Raw genomic sequence first — 14,417 nt, forward strand, 5'->3', positions numbered from 1 at the left:
TGATTCACCTCCTGGCAACAGGCTCTTTCCAGGTGACAGTGGGCTTGGCTGCAGGAATTTCACAGCCAATGTTCTCTTTTGTGCTTGCAAGGGTTTTGCTGCCTTGCTCAAACGCATGTCCAGCTACATAGCATTCCCCCAGGTAGATGATTTGTCACTGTGAAGGCTGGATTCTTTGCAATGGGACACATACCATATGTGATTAGGGCCTCTAACGGCACCCATATTGCCTTAGTCCCCCCCAGGGCCAGTGAACAGGTGTACAGGAATAGGAAGAGTTTCTACCTACTCATGGGCATATTTATACTCTGCTTGCGCCAGATTTGCTTCATTTTTTTTAACGCAAATTCAGCGCACAACTGAGACCATATTTATACTTTGATGTTAGAACCCGCTAATGTCAAAATTTCTCAGTGTGCGTCATTTTCTGGATGCGTGAAACCACCTTGTGTTAATGACATGCAAGGCATTCCCGTCCAAAAAATTACTTAAACACCTGTGCACCATATTTATCCAACCGGGCAAAAATGGCGCACGGCTGGTAGGCGGAGCCGGAAAATGACGTAAATCCTGATTTGCGTAAAAAATTAACGCCTGGGTCAGGGCAGGCGTTAAGGGACCTGTGGGCTCTTTTCCATGGTGGGAGACTATGGAAGCAGTCCACAGGGGCCCTTCCCTGCACCCGGGGACACCCCCTGCCACCCTAGCCCACCCCTGGAGGACACCCATGGATGAGGGGGACCCATCCATGGTGAGTGCAGGTAAGTATATATATATTTTTTTTAGAGTGGCATAAGGGGGCCTAACTTGGGCCCCCCTACATGCCCCTATGGCCAATGTCCATGCCCAGGGGACAGAAGTCCCCTGGGCATGGCCATTGGCCAGGGGGGCATGACTCCTGTTTTTGCTAAGACAGGAGTCATTTCCATGGGGGTTGTGCGTCAAAAAATGGCACAAGTCAGGTTCGAGCAAATATTCTTTACTCTAACCTGACTTGCACCATTCTTTGGCACACAACCCCCAGTCTTCCCTTCGCCTCCGCTGCCCGGTTTCAGTAATTTATTTTGACGCAAATCAGGCCGCAGCGCTGGCTAACGACATTCCATAAATAAGGCACCCAGCTGGCGCGTTGGAATGGCGTTAGCTGGTGGTAAACTTTTTGACGCAAATCTGCCCTGGTGCTGATTTGCATCAAAAAGTATAAATATGGGCCTCAATGTCCAGAGGGTGTGCCTTGCTGACCAGTACATCTTCCACGTCACTGCCAAGTATCCTGGGTTGTTGCATGATGCCTTTGTCCTGAGGAATAGCAGCGTTCCACAGCTGATGGCACAGAGTGTGGCTTATAGGTGAGCCTGAGACCCCACCCAATGTATGTCAGTGTATGCCTTCAGGAGTCCTACCCCATGCCATTGTGCAAGGCTAATGTGTGTCCCTCACTTTTTCCAGGTGACTCCGACTACCCAAACCTGTCCTGACTCTTGACCCCTGTTAGGAATCCGAGAACAGAGCCTGAGAATAGGTACAATGATGCTCATGGGTGTACCAGGAGGATTGTTAAAAGGACCTTCGGTCTCCTGAAGGCCAGGTTCAGGTGCCTCCATCTGACAGGTGGACCCCTATGCTACACCCCTGAGAAGGTCGGCAAGAGTGTTGTTGTGTGCTGCATGTTGCACAATTTGGCCCTCAGGCGCCATGTGTCCTATCTGCAGGAGGAGGGGGTGACAATGCCCCTTTGGCAGCAGTGGACAGTGAGGAGGAGGAGGAAGAGTAGGAGGCTGTGGACAACATGACACATATAATACAGCAGTACTTCCAATGACACTCAGGTAAGACTGTTGAACTAAACACTTCTCCATTTAAGTGTTGTGCTATATGGCCAGTTACTACCTTTGCATCCCAACTGACTGCCACCAATGCCTTCCCTTATTGCAGATGTTGGTGCAGTTACAAAAGTGTAATGCTGTGATGTGTACAGACTGGTGAGACACATATGTAGGATGGATCAACATATTATAGGACATTTGCAGAGAATCATGCAGTTCAATACAGTTCAATACCTTGTGCATTTCCTTCAGATAAAGCACTATTACTCAAGTTGTGTCCAAGGGTGTTTAATTTTAAATCAGGTATATAATGCAAAGTGCAATAGAGTGGGGTTATGGTTGGGAAAAGTCCAGTGTAGTGGCCCAGTCTGATTGTAGCACAGGTCCAGTGTACAAGGGGCCATAGGAAGAGGAGCAATGGCACTTCAAAGTGGACATGATGACACAGTGGAACACAAGGGGGACATTCTGGAGGGGCTCATTTCCTGGTGGTGGTCTTGGTCTTGGCAACTGTCTCCGTTGTCTGTCTGGGTCACAGGGAACGTTTGCGGGGTGGTTCCCCTTCGGCAGGGGGAGGGGTGCTGGTGGCCTGCGGGTCCTGTGGCAGGACCTCTTGTCCACTAGCTGCGGTAGATGTGGAGGGCTGGTCAGTACACTGGCTGGTGGTAGGGGCCCGCTGGTGTGTTATGTACTCCCCCATGATGTTGGCCATGTCACCCAGCACCCCTGCAATGGAGGTCGTGGTGGAATTCAAGGCTTGCAATTGTTGCCTGAACTCCTGGTGGTGTTCCCCCTGCAGCTGCTCGTTCTCCTGCATGATGTTGAGCACATGACCCATCCTGACTTGGGATTGTTGGAATGCCCCCAGGACATTTGTGAGTTCCTCCTGGGCAGTGGGTTCCCTGGGCCTGTCCTCCACCTGGCGCACAGCTGTCCTCTGGCTGTCCCTAGCCCCCTGTGCCTGTATCCCTGGAGCGGTGTGCCCACTCCCACTGACACCAGGACCCTCATTGTCCTGCCTGTGTGGACTCGGGTCCCTGTACAGGTGGGTACACTACTGATTGACGTTTTCTTGGGACAGAGGTCTGGGGGCATTGGCTGGCTGCTGTGGTATTAGATTCTGACGGGGGATCTGTGGTGGACTGCCTGTGGGATGAGGTGGCTGACTGATCAGTGGTCCCTGATGGGCCAGGGAGTTCATCCAGATCCAGAGCTCCTGAGTTGCTGTCATCACGTGGGGATGTAAATGATGTGCTATGGTACATGTCTGTGACAAAGGGGGTCATTACAACATTGCCGGTAAAAGCCGCTTACCGCCGTGCAGAAGACCGCCAACACACCGCCGCGGCCGTGGAATTCCACCACGGTCATTATGACCCAAAGCCCGGAATCCGCCAAAATCTAGACACGCACACAAGTCCGCCACACCAAAGGTCAGTGATAAACTGGTGATAACAAAACCTCCACCGTCACGCCAACAGAAATACGCCCACACTATCACGACCCACGAATCCACGCAGTGGCTGTCTTTCAACCGCGGTATTCCATTGACGGTACACACCGCCGCGCTCAAAATACACACACATTTACAAAACACAACCACATTGGACAAATCGAAATACACACACCTGATCCACATACACACACCACTCCCACACACTCAATACAATATAAAACACACACCCACATCACCCACAAACCCCTACGACCACAATTGCGACTGAAGGCCAGAGAGAGACACCACCATCTACAAACTAGCATCCACAGGCACTCAACACCATCACTCACATAACATCCACGCACCTCACACAACACACCTCTAAATATCACCCCACACATCACAACACACACCACCCCACACATCACCCACACCACCCCATGGCACCGCAAAGCCTTCCCAGGTTCTCTGAGGAGGAGCTCAGGGTCATGGTGGAGGAAATCATCCGGGTAGAGCCACAGCTATTCGGATCACAGGTGCAGCACACCTCCATAGCTAGGAAGATGGAGCTATGGCGAACAATCGTGGACAGGGTCAACACAGTGGGACAGCACCCAAGAACTAGGGATCACATCAGTAAGAGGTGGAACGACCTAAGGGGGAAGTTGCATTCAGTGGTCTCAAGACACCACATTGCGGTTCAGAGGACCACCACCTCCTCCCCCACAACTAACAACATGGGAGGAGCAAGTCTTGGCTATACTGCATCCTGAGGGCCTCGCAGGAGTAGCTGGAGGAATGGACTCTGGTAAGTCAAATCTTTACTACTTCATCCCCCACCCAACCTGCATGCCATCACATACCCCCACCTTCGCCCTCACCCCATCACTCCAACTCCTCACACATGTCCCAATATCACAAACCACACATCCCAAACCCAAGCCCTGCATGCAACACCAAAGCATGGACACCCATCACCAAAGCATGGCCACTGCACATACCCATACACCCTCCTAACCCATCATCACACAAGGTCCTACACAGGAATGCAAGCACTGGAGTACACGGTCAATCACTCATTGCACACCATGGCACACACAGATGCAATAATCATGCTTTTACACCCCTGCAGGACCTCTACCCAACGTCACCGAACAGGAGGGTCCAGATATGTCACTCCACCCACAGAAGAGGCCCACAGTGATGACAGCAGCTCTGTCCAACTGGATCTAGATGACCAGCCTGGCCCATCTGGGACCTCGGGACAGTCGGTTCCCCTCACAGTGGCACAAGCCACTACAGAGCTTCCCCCCTCTGGAAACACCAGCACAGCACCCATCCAGCGGGCCCATACCTCTGTCCCCAGGACACGTCAAGCAGCAGTGTGTCCACCACTACAGGGAACCCAGGCTAACCCACCACCCCAACAACAACAGGGACCTGGGGGCAGTGACAGTGGGCACACAGTTCAGGGGACAGAGGCCCAGGAACACAGGGGAACTGGGAGGGCTGCTGTGCGACAGGGGGAGGACAGGCCCAGGGAACCCACTCTCCACAAGGCCCTCTCCTCCATCATGGGAGCCTACCACCATTCCCAGGAAACAATGGCAACGGTACTGGCCAAGTTTCAGGAGACCCAGCGGCTGCAGGAGGAACAGTATTTGGGCTTCAGGGAGGAACTCAAATCCATCAATTCCACCCTGGGCACCATTGTAGGGGTGCTGAAGGAACTCGTGAACACCAGGAGGGACACTGTGGCACAACAAGGGGCCCCTGACACTAGCCTGGACGATGAACTGGCCACCACCTCCGCTGGCGCTAGTGGACAGGAGGCACCGCCACAGGACCAGCACACCAGCACCCCACCCCCTGCAGAAGGAGAACCACCCCGCAAACGGTCCCTGAGATCCAGGACAAAGACAGAGAACGATGCCAAGACCCCCACCAAGAAATGAGACCACCCTGATTGTCATCCTTTTGTCCCACCTTGTCACCCTGTCCATCCTTAAACTGCCCCAGCTCCACTTCCTATGCCCCTTTGGACAATGCACCTGTGAGACTAATAGACTGGACTCTGCCATGGACATTCCTCCACCATCACCCCTCACCATTTTACAACCCCTCCAATATTGAGCACTTAAATAAACACCCTCAAAGCACAAAACAATCAGGAGTCTGTCTGTGATTTCGAAATAGTGTATTAGCAATTACAGTGGCAAAATGCTCTTTCAAATGTAATGTCAACATACCTATGTCACACAGTTCTAGTCCATGAGGAAACAAAGCAGATGTCACACAGTGGGACCCACATCTGTGAAATCGTAAGGGAAAGTGACAACTCAGTGACCATACACTGGGTGTAAATGACAGACAGTAGAGAGGTAGTAGATTAAAATCAGATGTAGAAGGCAATGTTGTCTTCTTAACTGTGTCTCACTGGAAGTATTGCAGGATCACGTGTTCCTGTTGTCGATGTCCTCTTCTTCTGCTTCCTCGTCTTCACTGTCCACAGGGTCCACAGCTGCCACAAGACCTCCATCTGGACCATCCTCCTGCAGAAAAGGCATCTGTCGCTGCAAAGCCAAGTTGTGAAGCATACAGCAGGCCACGATGATCTGGCATACCTTCTTTGGTGAGTAGAATAGGGAACCACCTGTCATATGGAGGCCCCGGAACCTGGCCTTCAGGAGGCCGAAGGTCCGCTCTATAATCCTCCTAGTTCGCCCATGTGCCTCATTGTAGCGCTCCTCTGCCCTTGTCCTGGGATTCCTCACTGGGGTCAGTTGCCATGATAGGTTGGGATAACCAGAGTCACCTGCAAATGGCGAGGGACAGCTGTTAGACACACACTAACTCATAGGGACATCCACAGACCCAGACAACTATTCCAACTGTATTGGGTCCATGTCCTCACCTAATAGCCACACCCGGTGCCTCTGGAATTGACCCATCACATAAGGGATGCTGCTATTCCGCAGGATATAAGCGTCATGCACTGAGTCAGGGAATTTTGCATTAACATGGGAGATGTACTGGTCTTCCAAACACACCATCTGCACATTCATGGAATGGTAACTCTTCCGGTTTCTGTACACCTGTTCACTCCTACGGGGTTACCAAGGCCACATGGGTCCCATCAATGGCACCTATGATGTTGGGGATATGTCCCAGGGCATAGAAATCACCTTTCACTGTAGGCAAATCCTCCACCTAAGGGACAACGATGTAGCTCTGCATGTGTTTCAGCAGGGCAGACAACACTCTGGACAACACGTTGGAAAACATAGGCTTTGACATCCCTGATGCTATGGCCACTGTTGTTTGAAAAGACCCACTTGCTAGGAAATGGAGTACTGACAGCACCTGCACTAGAGGGGGGATTCCTGTGGGATGGTGGATAGCTGACATCAGGTCTGGCTCCAACTGGGCACACAGTTCCTGGATTGTGGCACGATCAAGCCTGTAGGTGATGATGACATGTCACTCCTCCATTGTGTTCAGGTCCACCAGCGGTCTGTACACCGGAGGAGGCCGCCATCTCCTCACATGCCCCAGCGGACGGTGCCTATGGAGGAGAACAGCGAGCAGAGAGTCAACCAACTCTGAGGTACGGAAACAGCTTACTCTGAAAATATTAGCAAATCGAAATTTGCCTGCATGAGTGTTTAGGCAAGGCCTAGATATGTGTGACGCAGTCCAAAATAATGACATGTGGGCCCATGAAATGGCGGCTGCCTGACCTGTAAAGTGGGACAGGGGGATATGAGGTAACTGCGCTGGTGTTGTACACCGTTGCGGTAGGCGGTCGAAGACCGCGGCACCATCCTGCATTGGTTAACATTGGACCCTATGGGTCCCAGGAGCCAATGACGATGTACGCCGGCTGTGACGGTATGCACCGCCGTGGACGTGACTGCCATTTTCTCTCTGTTCAATCACTTGATACCTCATCTTCGACAGGAGAGGACCTACACTGCAAGTGCTGCTGTGACCTCAGTCTGGAAGAGACAATGGCTCGTGTGTCTGGGGAAAGGGCCCCTGCCTTTAGCACGGAGGAGTTGGAGAAACTTGTGGATGGGGTCCTCCCCCAGTACACGCTACTCTACGGTCCTCCAGACAAACAGGTAAGTACACTGTGAGCATGCTGTATAGGCAATGTCTGTGTGGAGTGGGGTGGATGAAAGATAGGGGGGTGAGAATGAGGCGTGCATGAAACGACGGTGAGTGCATGTACGTCATGGCAAGGGTAGGGATGCGGGCCAATGACTGTGACGGTGCCTATGGTAATTACTTCTCTTTTTCCCCTGTACAATTCCTGTAGGTCAGCGCCCACCACAAGAAGGACATTTGGCGTGCCATCGCCAAGGAAGTCCGCACCCTGGGGGTCTACCACAGACGGAGCACCCACTGCCGGAAAGAATGGGAGGACATTCGCCGCTGGAGCAAAAAGACGGCGGAGGCCCAGCTGGGGATAACCTCCCAACGTGGGAGGGGTACCCGTCGCACCATGACCCCCCTGATGTTCAGGATCCTGGCGGTGGCATACCCAGAGTTGGATCTGTGCTTGTGGGCATCACAGCAGCCACAAGGGGGTGAGTACACTCTCATTCTGCTGATTCAGTACGCACTGTATGTGTCTGGGTGGGGGAGGTGAGCTGTGGGTTCCCCTAGGCTAGGGCGAGTTTAGTAGGCAAGGACCCTTCTTAAGGCAGGCCCTGTGGCACCCCAGCCCACCTGTGTACAGTGCCAACTACACCTGGTCAGGCTCCTGTGACATCCATGTGTGCAGAAATCGGGCATAGTCTTGTAACCCATGTCCCTGGGATTGAATAGTGGACTCCAAGTGCGCGGCGTAGTGCAGGGGGCTTTTGTGTCTGTCGTGTCCGCCAACTGTAGCGGTATTGCATGCACTCAACATGTCTTTCTTCTGTCTCCCCCCCCTTTTTGTGGTCTCCCTGTTCTTGTGTGCATTAGCATCATCAGGCCGAGGAGCAGTGGCACCGGAGCAGGAGGGAGCTGCATCCCACATGGCCCTGGAGGGCGACACAACGGAGTCTGAATTCAACAGTGGGACGGAGGGCGAGGGGAGCTCCACGGCGGGGACAGGAGCTGACACCAGCGATACCGACTCCTCTTCTGATTGGAGCTCCCTTGCGGTGGCGGGCCCATCTGTGTCCCCCCATCTACAGGTACAGCCGCCACCCACCCTACCAGCACCGCCCTCCCAGCAGCCCCTCAGCGTTTGCCCCGTGCCGCTCACCCAGGAGGGTGGGCATCACCTTCGCCCCAGGCACCTCAGCCCCTGCCCCAGTCACACCTGCTGCCCTCAGTGAGGAGGCCATTGACCTCCTCAGGTCCCTCACTTTTGGGCAGTCTACCATTTTGAATGCCATCCAGGGTGTAGAGAGGCAGATGCAACAAACCAATGCATACCTGGAGGGCATTCACTCTGGTCAAGCAGCCCTTCAGCGAGCTTTTCAGACTCTGGCCTCAGCACTGATGGCAGCCATTGTCCCTGTGTCTAGCCTCCCCCCTCCAACTTCCTCCACCCAGACCCACACCCCTGTACCTCAGCCTATCCCAAGCACCCCATCAGACCAGCATGCACAAACCTCAACATACAAGGGAAGCTCTGGCAAACGTAAGCACCACACATCCCACAGGCACTCACGCAAGCATCAGACACATGCAGACACACCAACATCCACTGCCTCCACTGTGTCCCCCTCCTCCTCGTCTCCCTCCTCCCTCCCTGTCTGATCTACACTCACACCTGCATGCACTACATCCTCAGCCACTACGTCCATCACCAGCACACCCACCACCACACCCGCTCATGTGCAGTCACCACCCCCACTACCATTCACATGTCCCCTGTGTCCTCTCCCAGTGTCTGTGAGGCCACCTCCCAAGGTACCCAAACGCAGCCACACACCCACCCAACAGCCATCCACCTCACAACAGCCTCCAGCCCATGCACCTTCACCCAAAGTCAGCAAACGTACACCTCCTACAACCACTACTTCTTCCTCCACTCCCAAACCCCCTCCAGCTACCCATCCCAGTGTTCTTAAGAAACTTTTCCTGGCCAACCTTGACCTCTTTCCCTCACCTCCCCCACCCTTTCAGTCTCCTAGGGCCCGACTCTCCAGGTCCCAAACTAGCACCTCAGCCACAACATCGGTGGGACCAGTGGTGCCAGTAGTCACTGGATTCTGGAGTGCACCAGGCAGCAGGGCAGCCAGTGTGGCAAGGAGCCAGAGCACGGACAGTCCCCCACCTGTCAAGCATAAAAAGTTGGCCAGTGCCCGGCGGGAGAGGGAAAGAAATCAGCCACCAAAGCCGCTCCCAGGGGTACAGTTGGGAGTGTGGAGACAGCTGCGACACCATCCAAGGTGGGGAAGGGGCACAGTAAAACCGGCAAGTCTGGGAAAATCAGCACGGCGGACAAGACCTCCTGCAGCACCGCTGCCCAGGACAAGACCGCCACCAGCCCCGCTGCCCAGGACAAGACCACCAGCAGCCCCGCTGCCCAGAACCCCGCCGCCAGCAGCCCCGCTGCCCAGGACAAGACCGCCAGCAGCACCGCTGCCCAGGACCCTGCCGCCAGCAGCACCACTGCCCAGGACAAGACCGCCACCAGCCCCGCTGCCCAGGACCCTGCCACCAGCAGCACCGCAGTCCAGGACCCCACCGCCAGCAGCACCGCTGCCCAGGACAAGACCGCCACCAGCAGCACCGCTGCCCAGGACAAGACCGCCACCAGCCCCGCTGCCCAGGACAAGACCGCCACCAGCCCCGCTGCCCAGGACCCGGCCGCCAGCAGCACCACTGCCCAGGACAAGACCGCCAGCAGCACCGCTGCCTAGGACAAGACCGCCAGCACCACCGCAGGACAGTGAGCGCCAATGAGTACAACGCTACTGAGGCCGCCACGGGCAGGATGAAGCACTCTGGGCACCAAGCCCCCTCCAGAACCAGTGGAGAGTTACATCCACTACCTCTGTCCTTGGCAGGATGAAGCACTCTGGGCACCAAGCCCCCTCCAGAACCAGTGGAGACTGTTATCCACTTGAGAGACTGTGGCTTTGCACTCCCCAGGATTGAACAGTGGGCAACCCACCCACTGTAGAGACTTGAGAGACTGTGGCTTTGCACTCCCCAGGATTGAACAGTGGGCATGGAGCCCCCTCGTGAATTTGGCGTCGTACACTCATCCGGCTGAGGTGCCCCCCCATCCCTTCCCCCTGAGGTGCCTGTTTTATTTCTATCTGATGCCCCAGCAGTGTTCTCTCCGTCTTGTTCGGGTATTGAGTGTGGGCCTCGCCCATGCCTTTTGGGCCCAGTGGTCCACGGACTATGATGGTGGAATCCCTTGGACTTGTGTTCTTGGTGTATATAATTGTTTATAGTGTAAATGTATATATATGTAAATATTTATGTAATTTAATATATTACAATTATTTGACTCATTTCCTTTTGTCCTTGTATTCTTCCAGGAGGGGTTGGGGGGTGTAACTGTAATGTATCATGCTGTATTTGTGTGTGTGTTGTAGTGGGTGAGGGTGGGGGTGTTGCGTATTGCGTGTGTGTGTCACTGTTTTTTCCCTCCCCTGTGTCGTAGGTGCAGTATTCACCGTGGTCTTCGCCGCCGGCGTTTGTGCTCCTGGTAGAGGAGCAGGAAGATAAAGGCTGGGAGTATCTGAAGTTCCGGTTCCATGGCGTCCTGGTTCCTCGTGGGGTGTGTAGATGTGAGCGTTTTCCCTTCCAAGTCCTGTTTCCGCCGTGTTTTTGTTTGCGGTGAATCCGCCTCAGAAAAGGTGGCGGATTGGACTGTTGTAATTCTGTGGGGGGTACATTGTCCTCCGCCTGTCTGTTGGTGGTAACCGCCGCGGTGCTTGTTTGTACCGCCTTGGCGGTCGGAGTGTTAAAGTGGCTGTCTATGTTGGCAGTTTCCGCCACGGTCGTAATTCAATTTTTTTTACTGCCGGCCTGTTGGCGGTTTTACCGCCGCTTTAACACCGACCGCCAGGGTTGTAATGACCACCATAGTCCGCATTCCTAGCTTTCCCAATGACAAAGTTGTTGTCCTCCCACCTACAGTGGTGCATGGTGATGGATTGTGGGTTCTCTATGATGCGAATGCATTGGTGGTAGGTGTGCATGCAAACCTGGAAGGGATTTGCATGCAGTGGGTATGGCATGCAGGGATTGGCATTTAAGTTTGGTAATTGGGGTGGTGCACTGTTTGGGATGGAGTGGGGTGAAGGGAGTCAGGGTAAGGGGTTAAGATGGCATGCAGGTATGGGGGGTGATAGGTTGCAAATGGTGACTCACCAGTGTCTAGTCCTCCAGCTACTCCAATGAGTCCCTCTGGATGCAGTTTTGCCAAGACTTGCTCCTCCCATGCTGTCAGCTGTGGAGGAGGAGTTGGGGGTCCACCACCAGTCATACTGATGGCGAGCTGGTACCTTGCTGCAATAGAATGCACCTTCCCCTGTAGGTCGGTCCACCTCTTCCTTATGTCGTCCCTTGTGCGTGGATGTTGTCCCACAGCGTTCACCCTGTCCACGATTCTCTGCCATAGCTCCATCTTCCTGGCAATGGAGATCTGCTGTACCTGTGCTCCAAGCAGCTGTGGCTCTACCCTGACTATTTCCTCCACCATTACCTGCAACTCCTCATCAGTGAACCGGGGTGCCTTTGTGTGGACGTGGGTGTTGTGTGGTGTGTGTGTTGTGCAAAAGGTGATGTGTGAAGTGGTGGAGTGTGTGGTTTGTGGTGCGCGACAGATGAATGGGTAGTTTTGGTGTGTGTGTAGATCCCTCTGGGATTGGCATTGCAAAGTGTAGCAGTCTTCTTGTGTTTGCAAAGGTTTGTGGGTAATGTGGGGGTGTGTTTTATAGTGCTGTTGGTGGGTGTGTGGGGTGGGTGTATTTGTGTCAGGTGTGGGTTTTTGGTTCTGGCCAGCGTTGTTTTGTTTTGTTTCTGGGTGGCCATATCCGCCTTTGTGGTGTGTACCACCAATGGTTTACTGCCAATAAATATCCGCTGTGGTGATTCGTGGGTCATTATTTGGAGGGTGTTGTTTTGGTGGCATAACGGTAGGGGTGGTAGTTCTGACAGTTTAGCGCATTCAGTGGGTCTAGCGGATCTGTGGTTGTAGCTGTTTTCTGTCAGTTTTGTGTGTATCTGTCATGATCTGGCAGACGGATGTTCGGCTCCGCGGCGGTATGTTGGCAGCAGTCACCGCGGCGATATTCGGAATTTACCGCCAATGTCATAATGAGGGCCTTAGTCTCTGTTGCTTGTCTCATCACGTGACTGGATTCAGCTGACAGTTGGGCTTTGTGTATTTTTCCTAGGATGGGCCTTCAGTGGCAGGATGGGAGGAGTGGGGCACAGCCTCACTTACACCTGAATAGGCTGTGTCCTGCCTCCACATAAGGGACTGCATACCCCCCTGTAGTTCATATGTAGCGAGAGCAGGGAAGGCAGGCTGCCTGGGGACTTCAATGGGAAACCTGTAGAAGGCCTCCCTCACTTCAAAGACACATCAGGTATAAATATAGGACCTCAAATACCATCTCTTCAGTAAACTTCTGGACCTATGGATACAGTGTCAGGAAAAAGGACTGCTGTGCTGCTGAAGGACTGCCACTCTGCTGGACTACACTCTACTGGACTCTAGCTTTGCTGTGCTGACTTGCTACCCTCTTGCCTGGGTGAGGACTGAACTTGCATCTCTTTACCTCAGAAACCAGAGTGACTCCAAGGGCTAGATAGCTGGCCTCTTGATCTGAGGTTGCAGGGACATAACAGGCTTCCAACAATCTTGCACCTGCACCTGGGCTCTGCCATCTGTGAGTCTACCCTGCCAGCTGGTGCCACCCCAGTACTGGACCATTGGATGTGGGCTTAAGTTGCTTACCAATGTCTGTGGACCCAGGGGGACTGATGCATCTCTTCTGCTGCACAGTGCAAGCCCAAGCAGAGCCCATGCATCTCCACTTCTGGCTGATTTGACCCATCGCAAAGACCCACATTGTACTGGTCTTGCGCGACCAGATATCCACGGTTAGCGCTTTACACCGTTTCATGCTACTTTCACTGAAAACATTAAAATTCAATATGTCTGGATCTACTATTGGATTTTTGACATTTTAGTCGTATTTATTAATCAGAGTCTATTTTTCTGACTTGGTGTGGGATCCTTTTTGTGTGGTGTTTTCACTGTCTTACTGTTTGAAGTGTTGCACAAATACCTTACACATTACCTCTAAGTTAAGCTTGACTGCTCTGTGCCAAGCTGCCAAGCTACCAAGGGGATGAGCATAGGCTAATTTGGGGTTTGCTTGTGCCTTACCCTGACAAGGAATGTGGTTGCTGCTTGACCAGGGCTCCCAACCCAGTCTAGTAACAACCATATTTCTTATAGATGGCAAAAGCTAATATTGCGCTGAATAACAGGAATGCTCAATACATTAATCCTTTGCGGTTGCACATTGATAGTCCTGGTATTATGAATCCATCAGAGATTTCTCCAGCTGATGTCAACAATATTAATGGGGGCACGCTCAAAGATGTTATGCTGCATTCGATTTTTCCAGTTCCTTCCTCTATTATTGGCCAATGTGATATAATTTCACCTTCTTCACTCTTCTCTGTACAAAGAACTTCTGTACTCCCACTATTCAAAGACCAAGGAGAAAAAAACCTTTGACTACCTGGATAAGCAATATCACTCCCATTATCCTAGGCCATGCTTAAAATAAAAGGAAGACCCTCCTTTCTCTAAGCTGTGCCTTACTAAACTGCAGATCAACTCTTTCAAACAAAACTGCTCTTTATGCCTTAACTCGTGACCGTGTAATTGATATTTTGGTTTGCTCCTGTGCCAGCTTCAACCTTTTCTCATACCCTATTGTTGACCTTATTATTCCTGTTGTATAGAAATTAATATACTACAAAGGACTGAACGGGACTGCGGGTGGGTCAGCTTTTTTCATTATGGACTCTCTTCATGAAAACTGATTAAATCCTGCCCTTCTACTTCATTCGTGCATGACAATTGAATTGAACAAGATCAGTCCCAACCCTGAAAACTTTACAGCATCTATTACCCACCTTCGTGCTAGACAAGGATCTATTTC

The sequence above is a fragment of the Pleurodeles waltl genome, chromosome 6 (assembly GCF_031143425.1).
Source record: "Pleurodeles waltl isolate 20211129_DDA chromosome 6, aPleWal1.hap1.20221129, whole genome shotgun sequence".
Lineage (NCBI taxonomy): Eukaryota > Metazoa > Chordata > Amphibia > Caudata > Salamandridae > Pleurodeles > Pleurodeles waltl.